This window comes from Meleagris gallopavo, chromosome 8, assembly GCF_000146605.3.
Source record: "Meleagris gallopavo isolate NT-WF06-2002-E0010 breed Aviagen turkey brand Nicholas breeding stock chromosome 8, Turkey_5.1, whole genome shotgun sequence".
NCBI lineage: Eukaryota > Metazoa > Chordata > Aves > Galliformes > Phasianidae > Meleagris > Meleagris gallopavo.
The window spans coordinates 17,042,786-17,045,278 of NC_015018.2; the positions used below are offsets into that span (position 1 = coordinate 17,042,786).

At 42.4% G+C, this 2,493-nt stretch overlaps 1 protein-coding gene across 1 annotated transcript in view; it reads right to left on the reverse strand.

Annotated features, from left to right (window-relative positions):
- Positions 1-2,493, reverse strand: part of ALOX5 (arachidonate 5-lipoxygenase) — a 23,874-nt gene that overhangs the window by 21,015 nt on the left and 366 nt on the right. The gene's annotated exons all lie outside the window — the stretch shown is intronic.

Sequence of the window (2,493 nt, forward strand, 5' to 3'; positions counted from 1 at the left end):
AACTACCACCTTTCATGGCTCATCTAATTGATTCCTACAAGTGAAAGAAAAAAGAAAAAAGAAACAAACAAAGAAAGGCTTTGAAATCCATGCTGCAGATAACAAAAGCTCGCCTTTGCCCATCTTTCCCCATGATGTTCATCAATTAACTTTGAAACTGTTCAGGCTATCATTGATAAACTGCATCTCCAATGAGGTTGCTCCATATCAACAAAGACAAAGGGATTTCTTCTAATGCTCACCCTAACTTCACTTAAACTCAAATATTTAAAATCAGTCTTGGCATCATTTACTTTGATTCACTGAGACTTAACAGATTAATCTCAGTCTGAGCTATATTCTTTCCTACGCTACTATTTCCTATACACTTTCCTACTAAAGCCAAAGCTTTAGCATCCCGTCTGAGCGATTTACCCTTCTGCAAAATCCAAGCTCTTTCTGGCAGAGAAGCACCTCCTGCTGACCAGCCTGGTGCTGCAAAAGAAGCAACAAACCAGCACGCTCCGCATGCACAAAGCCCAAAGCCATACACAACTGTTTTCCTTCTGGAAGTACTTCTGAGTGCGTTTCGGCAAAAAGCAGATGGAAGGGTAACAGGAAGCAGACAGAGAACTGGGGGACACCACGCACTCACATTGAAATTGCTTTGTACCAACAGGAACTTACTCAAAAGATAGTGAGTGAAGAAAAGCAGCTCCAGCTTTCTAAACTGCCCATGTCCAGTGCTTGGAGTAAGTCAGACTGAAACTAAAAGTACACTGCCGTTGTGAAAGCTCCTTCTGATTTTCCCACATCCCTTCCCTTCTATCAACATTTGGCACGCAGATCTGCTCAGAGCTGGAGCCCTCATCCAGCATATCTAGAAAAACTCACCATTTGCATTAATTCAAATGAAGCCATTCCCAGGATAATAGCACTACTGAGACTGGCCGAACATGTAGTAAAGAAACCGGAAAGTGACAAAGCCTCACAAGAAAGTACTGTGAAATTCTGGTTATCTGTGAAAAAAGTGCTTTATTATTATTATTATTATTATTATTATTATTTCAAATGTGATCACATATTAATTATTTGGAAGAAAAAGAAAATTATAGGGATGCTATCGAAATGCCAGAGGCAGAACTGGCTTCAACTGTCGCATTTTACAAAGCAACCAACCTGAAAGTCTTACAGTGCGCTTCAGTATTGTTTGCTGGTTTGATTTTTGTACCATATCATTACTTTTTCTTCTCTTTCCTTCTTTGCAAGGTATATCAGTGAGACTCATGGTGTTCTGGGCATAATGTTACCTGAACAGGTGCCTGGAGGAATACACAGCACTGCCCAAGGAAACACTGCCTCCAACAGCACAACACACACGTCAAGCATCCTGTAAGGCAGCCATCTTACAGAAGCACTATAGAAAGACTGCATATGGAAATAATTTGGACAGTATAAAAAGTCAAGAATTAGTCACGGGCTTCTGCACCCGGAAAGAAGTTTGACAAAAAAGAGAAAAAAAGAGATTGTCCCTATCTCAGCTTGCTTAACAATACATTTTGTATAGAATGTTGGGCAAGCTATTCATGCAGGTAAAGACTTTCAAATCCACCTAGAAGCTGCATTCCTAAGGAGTATGTGCTTCCAGGTGCACGTATTGCCAGCTGCAGGGCTGCTGTGCTGCACAAAGCCTGGCTCCTCCCACTCTCACCCAGAAGAGCCCAGCACTCCTGGACCCCTATTTGCAGCCTGAGGATGGGAGCAGGATGCCCAGGCACTGGAAATCTGGAGCCAAGCAGGGACCAGTCTTCCTAGGAGCACAGCTTCAACCTGAGCATGCAGAACACCCTGAGATTTTTTTCCATCACTCTCACTAATGTTGTAAAGCTTTGCTTATATTCCCCAGATAAAATAAGAAGAGGGGGGATGGAGCGTGATGATCTTTAAGGTCCCTTCCAACTTGAGCCATTCTATGATTCTACAAAGAAGGAGTGGATGCCCTTTAGGGAGACCAAGGGTAACAAGATCTCTGTGCAATGAATGCTTAATCATGAAAGAAAGTAATTTCAACAGCAGCAACAGGGAGGAACCCACACCTCTGAAATTGCTTTTCTCAGGGTGTTTATCCACACATATTTGGGGCCGTATCTGCACACACCATCAACACTAACTTAAAATGCTGTCATCTGCAAGCCATATCTGAGGTGCCCAATCAAGGAAGGCTGGATAGCTGGCTCAGGCTGTGCACCCTATGGGTAAAAATATACCTATGGGCAAGGCAACACTGTGATGGTGGGGCCGAATTTGTATGCACAGTGGTGGGGCTCATCTCCAAAGCGAGTTAAGGGCGCTTATAAAAAACTTTTCAAGTCTCTTAAATCTCCTTAGATCTCTTGGGAGCTGTGAGTTAGGACTACAAATAAAATACTCATTAAAAAAAATAATAATCAGAGTCTATTATTTTGAAGCCGGACAATAAACAAATGAGCACCATACTGAAAGGATGGTCGGCAT